General features: G+C 50.4%; 1 long non-coding RNA gene across 4 annotated transcripts; it reads right to left on the reverse strand.

The window, feature by feature from the left end:
• Window positions 1-562: 562 nt before the first annotated feature.
• On the reverse strand, window positions 563-12,601 carry LOC139680264 (uncharacterized). Of its 4 annotated transcripts, XR_011699323.1 has the most exons (4): window positions 12,332-12,601; window positions 9,618-9,788; window positions 9,403-9,501; window positions 563-2,235 (listed from the first exon to the last, which is right to left on the reverse strand). It is a non-coding gene; the product is annotated as an uncharacterized lncRNA (long non-coding RNA). The 4 variants fall into 4 exon arrangements; XR_011699322.1 differs by lacking the exon at window positions 9,618-9,788 and having other exon boundaries at window positions 563-1,426; window positions 12,332-12,595; XR_011699321.1 differs by lacking the exon at window positions 9,618-9,788 and having other exon boundaries at window positions 12,332-12,595.
• Between the last annotated feature and the right edge of the window lie 1,512 nt (window positions 12,602-14,113).

Genomic DNA, 14,113 nt, shown 5'->3' on the forward strand with positions numbered 1-14,113 from the left:
CAGCCTACTGTTATCCTCAGGACAGGTCAACTGTGCCTGTGCTGCTGCACAGCAAGGGGCTGGGGCTGCTTTTGTCCATGTAATCTGAGTTCTCTGGATGTGGCCAGGGTGTGGAGTGAGACATCAGCAGCTGAGGTCCCACATTTATGAGGCTCTCCATCACATCCTCATGGCTCTCCATCCCTCTCAATGGCTCTCCATCACTTCGTTATGACTCTCCATCACTTCCCCTGGCTTTTCACCACCTCCTGTAGGGCTCTCCATCATACTGCCCTGCCTTTCCTCACTCTATTTTTCATGTCCTGCTCCTCTTTTGCTTTATGAACATGTGCAGCTGCCCCAGCCCACCTTGATGCCACCACGTGCACTTCAGCCAGGTCCCAGGAGGAGTGTGGGACTCCCAGGCCACCTTCTTACACTTTGCTCATGGCCTCACTTTGGGTGTTGGCTTCTCTTGCCCCATCCTGCACCCTCCCACGGGTACCACCTCCAGCCCTAACCCACCCCAGTGGTGGCATCCATGCTGCCCTGTGCATCCTTGCCCCAGGCCCCAGAACTTCAATACTCTGCAGATAACTTTATTTTGGATAACATTGCCACATGGTGAGCCATGGCCAGGCACTGGGCTCATCAGCATTTTGCTGGATCCACGGCCTATGGCAATAGAAACATGTAGGAATTGCATAGGATCTTCAGTAATGTCACTGCACTGGGGTGGAGAAGACAACTGTGGTCAAGCAGTTATGAAATGCTGAGTTTTAGCCTGTTTTTATCAGGTGACTCATTTGGCATCCCAGGCCAGGTCTCTGGAGGAGCCCCATTCACCCCTGCCTCTGAGTTGCAGGAGCCAGTAGTAGGACTGGGCCTCACACAAAGCTGGACTCAGAAAAATGTCCAGTTTTTGGTCTGTTCAGTGCAGGTTGTGACTTTGTGTCCTGCTGGTGCTTCTTGGACAACATGAAAGGAGCCTGTAATACAGGATGCTTGTGAACAGGTGGAACAAAGGCTTGGTGCTTCTGAGATGTGCAGAGTGGTGGATCCTGGAGTGAGGACTTGCTCATTAGTGGGTGCTGAGCATCCTCCATGATGAAGCCCTTGCTGCTGGTGGGAGATGGCTCCTGGCCCACCCAGCTTGCTGGGACTGACTTGCACCTCATTAGCAGAATGGAGGCTCAAGGGATTTTCCCATTAACCTGAGAGACACGGGTGGCTGGATCTGGCTGTCCCCACATCATGAGTGCTTGCATCCAGCTTTGCCCCAGGGTGCAAAGCCAGCTTCATTTCTGTAGTGAGCAACCAGCTTTGCCTGGCAGAGGCAACACAAGGAGCTGAACAAGATCTTTAATCACTTACGATGAAGTTATTCTGCGCACTTGCAGCCAGCTCCAATGGAGCAGCCTCTTGCCAGCCTCAGAACATCGCTGACCTTAAACACAGGCAAGCAAACATTTCCAAAATTAATTTCCTCCTGAAATCCTTTCTTTTTCTTTCTTTCTTTCTTTCTTTTTTTTTTTTTTTGAATCCTTGTTTTCTCCTAATTTTTCAGTCTGAGAGTCAGTGACTGAGCCACATGCTGAACTTGGGTAAGTGCAGGCAGAGCCAGGTACCATCAGGCGGATGGGGAGGAAACTGCCCATCCCACCTGCAGCAACTCTCCCCATCTGCTCCTGTGGCCAAACAAAGGTACACTCTGGCCAACACCTGCTGCCTGCAAGCCTGGGGCTGTGCAAGGAAGAGAGAAATAAAAAATACAAAAAAAGTGAAACAGGCCTCCCACAGTAAAGTGAAAGGAAACTCAGAGTGTTGGCAGAAGGAGGGGAGTCCTCATAAATAAAACAGGTGAAAGAGTTATCCAAATAGAGGCAAGGAAGGGCTGGTGGGATGAGGGACTGGGCAGTGCTTCCCTTGCAGCTGGTAGCACTGCAGGGCTGGGCTAGGGTTGGGCAGCAGGGTGGGCACAGCAGCCAGGATGCATCATCGTGCAGGTGGCAAAGTGGTGGCCAAACCCTTTCCAAGGTCACTGGCAGTTTTATTTCCTTGCAAAGCAATGAGGGGGCTCATGCAGTGGTGGTGGTGCTGAGTCCTGGCTGAGTCCATCAGTGCTGTTCCTGCAGCCAGCAGCTCCCAGCCCTGGAGAGACAGGCCATCCCTCCTGGCATGGCTGGTAGATGCACACTAGGGTTCACCTTCAGCCTTGGATGAGTCTTCAGGGATCACACAGTTATTTTCAATTTCCTTTGATAGATGGAAACATTTTCTGATTTTTACTTCTTCCTATCCATCTCAGGGCCTCTAGGCTTTCAGCATCCACTGAAGCCAGGGATGTATTCAAAGGGGGAAGCTGGGCACTGGCATTCAGCCTCAGGTCTAGCTCTCTCTTGGCATTAGTGGCATCAGTAAGAGTAGAGAGTAGGGCATCCTCCTGCTGCAGTTTCTGCAACCCTCCCCATCCATCCCCTGCCCCAGATTGCCATCAACATTCCTCCTAAACTACACTTTGGGGACACTTATTTCCCTTCCATCAGACCTGTGCCTTGTGTAAAGGATTTGGAGAATGCCCTGCCAAGTGGTGATAATGTTGGTGGATGCCCAGCACCCTGTGTAGGTCTGTGGACAAGAAGGGAGTGATGCTGCAGCTCCTAGAGAGCTGTGGAGCTGGAGGCGCATTCAGCATCTTTACTAGCACCTGCTGAGGATAGGCTGTGAGCTGGAAAGGACTCCACTGGACACAATGGTGCTAAATCCCTATGGGAAGCTGCAAATGGTTGTGCAAAAAGGAAAGGGATAGAGAGAGGGTAAGGGGACCATCCTCTCCTGGGAAGCAAGGAGGGGATGAGCCTCTGGCTCCACCTTTATCCTCCTGATGAGACTTGGACACAATCTGGGCAATTAGTGTCAAACCCAGTGCAGGCAGCACCACTCCTTCATCTTTTGGGAGCAGCTTTGGGAGCCGGGGATCCCCAGGGCTGTGGCTGTAGCAGGGACCGGTGCATGATCAGGGCTGGCCCTGATCAGTAAAGCAGCTTTGGAAAATAGCTGAAAAATGTGAGACGTCAGAGCTACTCAGGCATTCTGGTCAGATGTGGGGAACAGTTTCAACTGAAGAACATAAAAGGAGGCAGAGTTTCTGAATATTTTTACTTTTCATTGTAAAGCAATTATTTTTCACTGCCAAATGCATCTAATTTTTTTACAGCTTTCCACTCGGTATGACCTGAACCGAGCTTTTCCTCCTTGATTGCTCATGTCAGCTGCTCTTTAAGTCCTCTGTTTACACCTTGTGCTCTCTGTACATGGCCTGGAGGCCATCAGGGACTGGGGGGTGTTAGGACACCTGGGACAGCCTCCTTCCTTGTCCCCACTCCTGCTGTTCCTGCTGGCTCTTGAGGGTGGCTGCAACACTGGTACTGGCAAGGTCAGCAGTTTCCAGTGCCTGAGCAGGGTGTTGATGTAGCCAGGAGTGAGCACATGTATTTACTGGGGTGCAAAAGGGACAATCACTGCTTTAGTGCCTTGGCCTGATCCTGAGAGCTGTTTGCTAGTGCTTGGTGAAGGTTTCCTTGGAGAGGAGCTGTGCATGCTCCCCCCATTGCAGGGGCTGCAGGGATGCTGCTCAGTGTCACAGGGCAGCTGCACTTGCCCATGGGGCTGTGACTTTTCCTGCCTCACCCCAGCTGCGTATTGGGCCAGCAGCACTCCTTTGGCTTTGACTTTGCTTGAAACACAGTGGAATTTTTATAGAGGGGAGTGAGCCCAGAGGGCTGCTGTCAGCAGGAAATGAGCTCTGGCTCTGGGAAGAGAACAGTAAGAGGTTCAGGAAGGCTTGAGATGTGTCTGAGATATGTTCTGAGCTTGACAGGGCAGGTGTAGGTCTGCGAGTCAGATGTATTCAGTCATCTGCTGACATTTTCTCAAATGGTATTAAAACTGTTTACTTAGCATGACTGCAAAGGGATGGTGAGTGATGGTGGTCCCACAGACAGCAAGGGCTGGACGAGTTTCTTTTACATACAGCACTGTTTGCAGAAGGACCAGGACAGAGCCAAGGGGTATGTCAGGTAGGTGGGTGCGTGCAAGTATCTCTGCTGGCAGGCAGAGAAACATAACAGGGAAAAGACTGCAAAAAAACCTCCATGACTATTTGTGTTCAGGCTCCTTCTCTATTTGCTTTCCTCAAATATTCAAACAAACAAGGTTTCTGGCAGAAATGTATGTGGAAATGGCAAATGTTGCAGAATTTTCACGGAAGGCAAATTTCAAGGTAGCAGTTTTATTGTGAACCTGAGGCTGATGGCTCTGCTCTCCTGTGCTGTGCAGAGGCACCACATTCCCAGTGAAGCTTCAGAGCAAAGCCAGGTCCCACAAGCAATTATCCCATGAACAACTCCTTTCCAAGCTTCAGCCTCAGCATGAACTGAAATTACCCAGTAAATCCCTTCAGGAAATACATGTCTGAAAAAATAAAGGTAGGCTCAGGATGCTGCGAGAGGAGCAGCTCCATGCAGACAGTGGCTGGGAAAAGGCATCAGCAGTCAAGGTTCCTGGCTCTAAAATGCTGAAGGCCAGACCAGTCTTTCTATCCCCAAATGCTGCAGCCACCAGAGGGACTCCAGTTGCATCCATACAGTCACAGGAGCTCTGGTGCTGTGGGATAGATGGTCATGGGCTCAAGCCCCTGAGCCCCCAGCACCAAGGTGTCACTGAGGGCACAGCTGGTGCTGGCATCTCCTGCTGGGAAGAGGAGTGAAAGTAGGGAATGGGTGATACCATGTGCCTCCTACTGTAGGTCACCAAGCATGGTCCACCTCCACTGTGATGATGCTCCTGGAGCCCTGACACCTCCTTCACTGGACATCCAAACTGGTTTGACATTCCAATCTTCATCTCAGCCCTAGAGACCTCTGACCTTGCTCATCCCACCCCAGACTTCCCAGGGCAACACCTTCCCTGTGGCTTTGCCCATCCATCTATCAGGGTGGGTGTCTCAGCTCCTGCCACTGAATGCAAGGAACCCAAACCCACCAACCAGTGGTGTGGACCAGCAGACACCTTTCAGCTGCCTCTGCACTAGACACCTGTCCCAGCCTTGGGTGTGTGTGAGATTTTGCTGGTGATAACGTTCCTGGGAAAGTGGGAAACTCACGGAGAGTGGTACACTCAACTTCCTGGCATGGCCCAACGCTCTGGTTAGGAGAGCCAATGTCAACAGATAGACCTGAAGGAAGGAGCAAAACCAAATACATGGGCACTTCTCAGAACAAGAGCTATAAAACCTGCACAAACCTGAACAAGTGCCACAACACTGGTTTATATGGTCAGAATCAATAGTCAAGCCCACTCAGCGTGTTTGCTGACACATAAATGACAGCCACCGTGCCATGTTTACGGCCCAGTGCACTTCATGGGCGCTCCAGAATCTGGGTCCTCCTGCCCTGCTCAGCTACTTCTCTCCCAGTCTGCTCCCAGGGAAGGCTCATCATTTTGCTGCACTGTCTCCAAGATAACAGGGTGACACCCCATGGCCGACACCCCATGATAAGTGATGCTGCAGCTCCTTTCCAGCTTGCCAGCCTCTCCTGGCTTTCAGCCAGCTGTACAAGTCCTGCATCCCATCTCATCACCAGGGTGGAAATCTCCACTCCACCACTCTGGTCAGTAGGTCAGCATGGGGAGAGGATTCACTGGTGCTAACATCACTCAAGGAAATTTGGCCATGGGCTGTGAGGCTGGGCAAGGTGTCAGGTTAATGGACAGGGCAGCACTGGTGGGGCTCAGCAGACGGCATAAAATAACATAGAGTCACGTACACCCCATGGGAAAAGACCCTGACTGTGCTGCAGGTCTCCGTCAAGCTGTGTGGCTTCTCACCACAGTTCATGAGGAGAAGAAGGTCCTGCCTCAGCAGTGGGCAGGCTCAGCCAGGTGGAGATGTCCAGGCAAAAAAAAAAAAGTGGACAAGGCACTGATGGACACCGAGGGAACCAGCCCCTGCAGAGAGCCTGGCATTGCCAGAGCAAAAGTGGCAACAGCAAATGAAGGGTGGAATAAGGAAGCAGGAGGGGCAAGGGGACAAAGAGCCAGGCTTCAGATCCACAGCCCTGGCTGCTCTCCTGCCTAAAGTCTGCTGCCATTGAGGACTAAATGGTAGTGGAAGCAGAGTCACGTAATGCCTGTGGCTAATCCATGGGTGTGTGCCTGGGGACTGCCATCATATTGGAGAAATCTCTGTTGACTTGGGTGTGTTTCCCAGTTACAGGCATTAAAACCTGTATGGAAACAGAGGGGTGATGTGAGGTATCATGAGTTTACACACAGTTCAGTCCCAGCCCTGCCCTTGATGCTGCTCCCTGCTCCACCTGGGAATGTTGGGCATCAACCCCCCGTGCCAGCACACTCCCTCCCCAGGCACTGAGCTGAGGTACAGGTCTGCTGGTCATTCCCCATTCCTGACTCATGAGGTGCCTTCTGAAAGTTGCTGGCAGCTGTGGGCACTCCAAATTTACTCAAATGCACCCTAGGCAGCCCTGAGTGGAAGTAGAAGCTGGAGACAGGACAAGAATGGTTTAGGAAAGCTTTCGCTCCATTGGACTTGTGCCTTTGAAGTGGTGCTTGGGGTCTGAGGTCTGGAGGGCAGGAATGAACTCTCTTCTCCTTGACACAGCAAAAGCAGAGGTGGGCTTGGCAGGAAAAAAGTCATTTGAGGAGGAAGGAAAGTGCAGGAAAATGAGTGTTTCAGATGGATTTGTCCCAAGTTGATTCTTCTGGGTGTGGACGCCAAAGACACCTGTCCCTCCCTTTCAGCATTCAATTCATCACCCAGTGCCTGTGAAACCCTAGTGAAGTGCTGGTCTATTCCTTCACCTAAATTTCCTCCTGCAGGCTAAGCAGGCCCACATAGGCGAGCACACACTCCCTGCAGAGGAGATAACTCTGGGTGCTCAAGCAGTCTCCATGCTCCCCTCTGGACCAAGGCTAAATGAGACAACACAAGAGCCTTGCAGCAGCTTTATCTTTAGGAAAAAAAAGCAGAGAGTGCAGTGCTGGGATGGTAGAGAGAGGTTTCTTGTAGTCTGGCAGTTGGAAAACCCCTTTTCTTCCTGTTGTCTTGCCTTGGATGGGCTGTGGGGCAAGGCACCAGCCAAAATCTCAGGCTGTCTGGAATAAGGAGTACCAGGTATGCAACTGCCACCTGCCACCCTGCTTCATCCCCATGTCTCCTATCCCCCATGTTGTGCTGGAGGCTGGGAGGAGAGACCAAGCTTGTTGCTCAAGGATACAGTCTTCTAGGTATTTATATAAAAACATTTTAAAGTGAAAACAGTCAGCCTCTCCCTGAACAAGGAGTCAGTCCCACTCCTGCCATCAGACACACCCAGGCATATTTTCTGAATCAGCCTCCAGAGCTGTATGTATGGTTAGGCACCCTCTGCCCTGTGTCAGGCCAGGGACCAGGGTGAGGGCACCTCAGAAAGGTGGCCCAGAGAGCAGCAGGTATTGCTGTGGGCATCAGGGCACAGACTCAGAACCACCTTATAATTTTCCTCCGGGTAGTGGCCAGAACCCTTTAAAACCTGCAGCTCTGCAGCACAAACTCCTGCTCTCCATCAAATCTCATTGTGACCAGCATTAAGGGATTAGCCAGTCCCTGCTCCTGCGCCACAGTCAGCTCCTGGGCATGGCTCGTGCCCCACTGCCCACGGGGGGCTCGCTGGCTGGACAGCCCCGTCCTGGGGCAAGAATCCCCTAGCTCTGCCTGCGGAGCTGAGCAGCTCTGGAAGATGAATGGCAGCAGATACGACCTGCTCCAGGAAACACCAGGTACCCCTGCGCTCCCCTTGGCCCTTGCAGCAGGGAGAGAAGTGGGCATGTAGCCAGTGCTGCAGAGTTTGCATGAATGAAGGGCATTGGCAACCCCCAGGATCTCCAGTGGGGATTCACAGCTGCCAAAATATGTTTATTCCCACTGGTAATTCTGGTCCCCCATCCAATGGGACCCCCACATCTCTGGTTTTTATTTTGCTTCATGTGGGGTGAACATGCCAGGTTTGTGGGATGGTGGTGTCTGATGTCCCCAGGCTGGTTCTGGGGTTCAAGAGAGAGACAAGCCAATGTGGGTGGCATATTGGTGGGTGCTGTGACTCCTGGGGGAAGAGGTGGTGGAGTCAGCCTGACATGCCACTGACACCCCAGTGACTGCCTGCACTGTTTGTAAAATGATTTGGTCGTTCTCAGCCCATTTCCCAGTGTCTGGCATTACTGCCTCATGTGGTAGCCTCAGCAGGCCTGGGGACAGATCCTGCCACTCACAGCACAGCCTGTGCTCCCAAGCCAGATCTGCAGCAGAACTTACCCAGTTCTCATAATGAAAGCTTAGAGGTAACTAAGAGAAAAACACTTCCAATGCAAACCTTACCAGTTGCACAGAGTTCTTACCAGAATGTGTTTTTCTAACCCCCTCTGTGGCCCCCCTCCAGCACATGTACCTCCAGCCTGCTCTGTGCTCAGTCCCTCGGCCCCAGCACCCACAGGGACCTTGATGAGGAGAGGCACTGAGGAGACTGAGTGGGCTCAGGGTGCTGCTGGAGGGGCTGCAGGCACTTGGACATGTTTAGTGCATCCTGAGCCCTAGACCCCTGTGCCTCACAGAGCCTCATCCCCAAAACACCCCAATAGCCCTCACTCTACCCCAGGGTACAGCAAAAATCCTGGGGATCCACTTGCTTGAGCAATTCCTCCCAGGCAGAGATCATGCTGGCAGTGAGATTCACGCCTCCTGTGCAGCCTGCACCCCGGTCACCATCCTACAGGACGAGCTCCCCATGCCAGAGCTGAGTGGGGAGCCACGTGCTGGGGGCTGCTCCCAGCAATACCTGCACTCTTTATCAGCTGCCAATTGATTTAGGAAAGTTCATGACTTCAGTGTCCCATGATACATTTAGTAGAAATGGTTCATTTCCTCAAATGATGTAGTTTATGGTCATAATATACTTTAATTTCTTTATGATAGAGGAAGCCAATGGCACTGGGTCTTGCAGGAATGTAAAGGGATGAATACTAGTGTTATGCTGTCTTGGAGACATGGGTTGAATACTCAGAGGCTAATTAGTAGTTTCCCATGTTTGGTAAATGGGAGCCAGGCACTTGACACGGCAGTGTCCTGGCCTTGGGTTTCTGGGGGCTGTGGAGATGTGTGATCCCCTTCCCTTGCTGTTCCCTGTGCAACAAACTATGTATGTAGAAGGCTCCCATGCTCCCATACTTTGCTTTCTGATGCGTTTTTGATTCCCTGGCAGTGGACAGGATGGTTGTGTTGTGCAGGAGAGTGTGTGCTGGCCATAGGCTGCAGGGCTGCACAGCTGCTGTGGACATGGAGTTCCTGAGTCCTGTGTGGCTCCTACTCACCCCTTGCTGTGCTCTGGCAACTGGAACACTGGGGACAAGAGTGTCTTCTGGCACAGGACACTGGGGACAAGACAGGCTATTCAGGCACTCCACACACTCCTGCAGAGAAAAAGCATTTCACACTAACTTGTTTCCTTCTGTCTCCAGAAACTAGAATCTCTCAAATTTTAACTTACCACCCCTTTGTGTTTTCTTTTTTCCCATGCCCAGCCTACCTTTTCCCATTCAGCCCTGTCAATGCTCCCAACCACAGTAGCCCTTGCTCTGTTGCAGTTCTCCCTTCACCCCTCTCCAGCCCCTCCAGCAGCTTGGCAGACTTTTGTCTTAATTTTGAGTGAGGGAGCCACTGGAGGTCACTTTCAGGCATGGCTTGCTGATGCATCCACCTTTGCAAAAAGAAATTGAAAAAAAAAAGTAAAAATTGATGTGCAACCATTGTTTATTTTGGCTGTTCTCCTCCTCCACCTATTGCTCCATAGCTGGAACGATTCAGGGACTGTTTCATATGTGTACAATGAACATATAAAGTCAATGAAACATAAAAGCCCTGCTAATAGCTGGCAGGGCTGAAGGGAGAGACTTGCTTGCCTGTCAGGCTACAGGCTCAGTAAGAATCCTTTTCCTGGGAAGCTTCAAGAGTACTTCAGGTCCAAAGGGATTATATCCACCTGCTAAATAACTTCTCTCCAGGTCCAGAGTGGGATTCTGAGTTCCCTGCCACACTAAATGCACGAGCTGATGAGGCACAGAGAGCAATAGGTGCTTGTTGCTGGCAGCAAACCCTCCCTACAGCAATGGTGCTTCCCTGTGGCTTCTGTTCTCATTTAAATGGGGCTTAAACCACAGTCAAGCATCTGCCAGCGTAGACAGTAAATCTGAAACAGCACAATGTAAAGTCAGAGCTTTTTTGGATTTCCTCCCAAACAGGCAGGAGAGTGTTTTGCAGGAAAGTGTCTGGGTCTCCGTTGGGTCGGGGTTTGAGTAGAGTGCAATGTTTGTGGTGTAGGGACTTATGAGTGCAAGTGGGATTAGTGCTGGGAGCTGTAACTCAAGCCAAATTGCAGACTGTGATGTAATGGAAGAAGATGAATCTAACAGTTCCTCTTCCTCACTTGCTCTTGGGCTCACCGGGTGCAGTATGAGCAGAGTGATGTTGATACACACCAGCAAATGCAGCTGCCCTTCTGGGAACAGCTCAAACTTACTGTCCTTGCATAATAACAGCTCCCAAGAGAAATAATAATTACTTCCTCAAGAGTTAAGAGCCTTTGTTAGGCAAGATAATAAACCCCTTTCTGGTCCTGGGATGAAAGGCATGCACGATGTTATTGCCAGAGCAGTATAGGCTGAAACAGTCTGACTGTCCCCATGTTTGCAGTCCTTTCCCCATCACTTTTGCAGAGCAGCTGTTTATTTAACTCCAATAATTGTCTCCAGCCCCAACATCTATCTCAACTTTGGCTGAAATGCAAATGTTGCTTTTGGATAGGAGTTCAGGCAAAGTCTTCTACCTCCTTTGAAGTATCTCTTCTCATGTCTAAAAACTGCCTTGACTCTCCACACCGGGATTTTGTGGCCTGGGGACCTGGAAAAATTTGGTTGGTTTGGCCCCATTTCGATAACTTTGACACTGGTGAGAAACAGCCTGAGGTTCCATCAAAGCTCACTCTGAGCTGTGATGAGGAGCCTGGGGTGTCACTGCACGTCACAAGCTCATCAGTGACAGTGGGAATAGGGTCTGCTCAGGGATTGCCTGTCCTGGACATTGCCCCCAGCCCCAAAGAGTATCTGTCTCAACCTCAGCGACAGACACTTCAGCCCTGGGGAAAGTAAATCACCAAGAGTGATTTGCTGTTGAACAGGATGATAGAATTACCTGCATTTTCCCCCAGGCAAGAGTGGCTGTGGTCTCCTCCTGCCTGTTGGTGCTGGAGCTTTTCGATCCACCTCCCTGGCTGGAGCTGGTGGATCATTTTCATTCCCTCCACAAAGTGTTTGCCAGGACATGGATGTGCTGTGTGCTACTGACAGAGGGCAAACAGACCCTAAACATCTTCTATTGAATCATCTGTTTTCCTGGAACCTTCTCACTGCTTCTGGGGACATTCTGGTGAAAGACATGAGAGCAGACCCCTATCTGCGTGTCTGTCATGTGATTGCCCAGAGCAGAGGCAAAGATCTGCCCCTTGAACTGGGGGCTTGTGCAGCTGCATTGACCTGCAGCCCCCCAGCCTCTAACAAATTCCTTGGAGCTGCTTATTAACACACTGACAACTCTGCTCCAGACTCACAGCATGCCAAGGTAGAAGGCAGAAGGGTTTGACAATGTGGCCTAAATATCCCTGTTTACAAAAAGTCTGACAAAACACGAGCCCTTGGCTTTATCTTTCCCATTTGGAAATAGTCACAGAGCAAATATACTCAAGGCATGAAGGGAGGGGGATTTATATTGACTTTAGAAAAAGCTGTTCTTTAAAAACAGGAAAAAAGCTCATCCTCAGGCTGTGCAGACTGGCTATGAGACCCAAAAGTCCTGTGTAGAGGCTTAAAGCCTGCCTGGTAATCTGTAGCAGTTCTGTGTGAGCAAGTCATGCAGTAAACTGCTCTCAGTTAATTTTTTAATGCAGAATAAACAGGTCAGGAAATGATTAGCATGAGAATAAGTTGAGCTTAATTGGGAGAATCAGAAAAGATGAGAGGGAAGAGGCAAATTGGAGTTATCAGTTAACCATACAGAGTGGCTCTGCCTTCACAAGCTCATGTTCTCTCTTGTTTTTCATCCCCTCTGAAGTTGCTTTTTTTTCCCCTTCCCATATTTGGATCATGAGCTAAAATTGCTGGTATAAGCACAATGGAAGCCCTTGTTTCTCTTTCTCATTTTCTATCTGCAATCACTGGCCAAATGAATTGCAGGTGATATGATTCCTACCTGGTTATTCCTGATGGTCCTTCTCAGAAATGGAGCTGATGACATTAAGTGAAAAATCCTCTTTGTGCAAGTACCAGTGCTGTGCTCCAGTGAAAAAGTTTCAGCATGATCCTGGCAGATCCAAGGACTGAGCAGAGGCACCTGTGGGCAAGGGGAAGAACAGTCCTCGGGACTGCTTGGAGTGGAGTTTGGTCAGTGGTCGGAGATCTATATTCTCAGATAGGTAGGACTTTGTCCACAAACTGGAATTTGAAATTTCAAACGGGGAAAAAAAAAGGCAGAAGGGACCTTTGCATGTGTGGATATGACTATGCTGGTGACGTTTCCCTGGGACTTTTGTTCTTTGTCTTGTAACTGGGCTTCCTGCTTCCCCACAGCTCGCTCGGTGACACAGTGATGGGCTGAGCAGTGGCCCTGACCTTGTTCAGGATTTTCCTGTTCTGGAGAGGTTTCAGACCTGAGCCCATCTCTGCTTCACTTGCATGCCAAGAAAAAGCCATTCCAGCTCCACAGTGGCCTTGGAGCTGTGAGTGACACAACGGAAGTGATCTGGAGTAGGGGCTGCAAGTGGCAGTGGTGGCAGCACTGATGAAAGACAAGGTTCGTCCTGCTGGCTCTGGGCACTGGCATTTCTGCCAGGCATTTCTTAAAAGTGGAGGGCTGTGAGAGAGAAAAGCTAAGGGCAGGAAGATCCCAGCCTCCTGGCTGCATCCTGGCTACTGTCCATGCTCAGAAAGTCTGGAGGTGATCCCAGACTGGGGTCCTGGTCGATACACTGTCATGCAGGGCTGTGTTCTGCATCAGGCCAGAGAGATGGGCCAGCAGGAACTGCAGGAGCACAACTCACACAAGGGCATTGAGAAGACAGCACCAGACTCCTCACAAGGTGCGTGGCAGAAGATAAACAGGCATAAAAACTAGAGAGAGGTTCTGCCTAAGGAGTGGCTAAGGAGAAGCTTACCATTAGGACAGTCAAGCATCAGCTACCTAGACAGGCTGTGCATTGTCCATCCTTGGAAGTATTCAAGATGCAACTAGATAAAGCCCCAAGCAACCCATGCTGCTCTCACAGCTGTCCCTGCTTCCAGCAGGAGGCTGGAATAGACTCTGAGGTCCCTTCCAACCTCAATTATCCTCTCATCCTACAACACCCTGTCCAAGAAGGGCCCAAGGAGCCCTATGAGAGGAGCCTGCTCACCTGCTTTGACATGAAGAGCTTGCAAACACAGTAGCTGATGGCATCGTTACCAAAAATGCTCTACTAAATACTTTTTTCCTGATCTTCATTTACTGAGAAGCACAGATGTTACTTTCAGGGAATCCCCTTTAGCATTGCATGAATTTGCCAGTCAGGGATGCATAGATAAGGCAGAATTAGTGTCATGATGTGCCAGTGTGGGAAAGGATTTACTGCTCTACATACAAAAATTAAATAATCACTTGGCACAGAACATGTCATGTCCCAGAGCTGTCACAGTCTCTTTTGCAGCAATCTCTTGATGTAGGAAACAAGAGGGAGGAGTAGGTCAGGGAGCCGAACTTCCCTGGAACACCTGGTCTGGGAACAGGCTTCACCTGCAAGTGGGGGTCTACCAGATATGAACTGTCTCCCTCTGGAATAAAAATGACAAAACATCTTCTGTAGCCAGGAGTGTTTGAAACAGCCCCACAGCCAACTCCTGACTTGAACATCTTCAACCTAAAACAGCTGCAAGGCCAAGGGGACCTCTTAGGTAGTACACAAGCCATGATTATATTGCCAAGCTGTTCCAAAAACCCACC

The sequence above is a fragment of the Pithys albifrons genome, chromosome 18 (assembly GCF_047495875.1).
Source record: "Pithys albifrons albifrons isolate INPA30051 chromosome 18, PitAlb_v1, whole genome shotgun sequence".
Classification (NCBI taxonomy): Eukaryota; Metazoa; Chordata; class Aves; order Passeriformes; family Thamnophilidae; genus Pithys; species Pithys albifrons.